Source organism: Morone saxatilis, unplaced genomic scaffold, assembly GCF_004916995.1.
Source record: "Morone saxatilis isolate NCDOM2014 unplaced genomic scaffold, NCSU_SB_2.0 Contig5, whole genome shotgun sequence".
NCBI lineage: Eukaryota > Metazoa > Chordata > Actinopteri > Moronidae > Morone > Morone saxatilis.
Window position 1 is genome coordinate 25,470,660 of NW_023340095.1, and position 354 is coordinate 25,471,013.

Here is a 354-nt window from a genome sequence, read left to right on the forward strand (position 1 = left end):
TCCCAGGGGGAAATTATTTAAAGACACAGTTGCAAGAAACTGCAGCTCTTTAACCCTAATAACTGATATAGTCTCTGCTTGGACTATTCCTCCCTGTAATATCTAAAACTGATCTGCTGACAACGCAGCATTGAATATGTCTAAATATGGTCCATTAGACAGGTATTGAAGAATAGCACTGCTAATAAGGCCACTACCTCGGTCTTAAACAAAGAGCATTTCCTATGACTTTTTAACACATATCCAAACACATTAACACATATACTTATGATCTGTCATGGCCAGAATTTAGTCTCAGTGAAAGGTTAGTGATAGAGTTCAAATTTCATCATATTCAATTCAATTAAATTTTAT

The 354-nt window shown here is 35.0% G+C and overlaps 1 protein-coding gene across 1 annotated transcript in view; it reads left to right on the forward strand.

The window, feature by feature from the left end:
- LOC118339225 (secretin receptor-like) overlaps positions 1–354 on the forward strand; it is a gene marked incomplete in the record, with an annotated part of 20,808 nt that overhangs the window by 15,047 nt on the left and 5,407 nt on the right.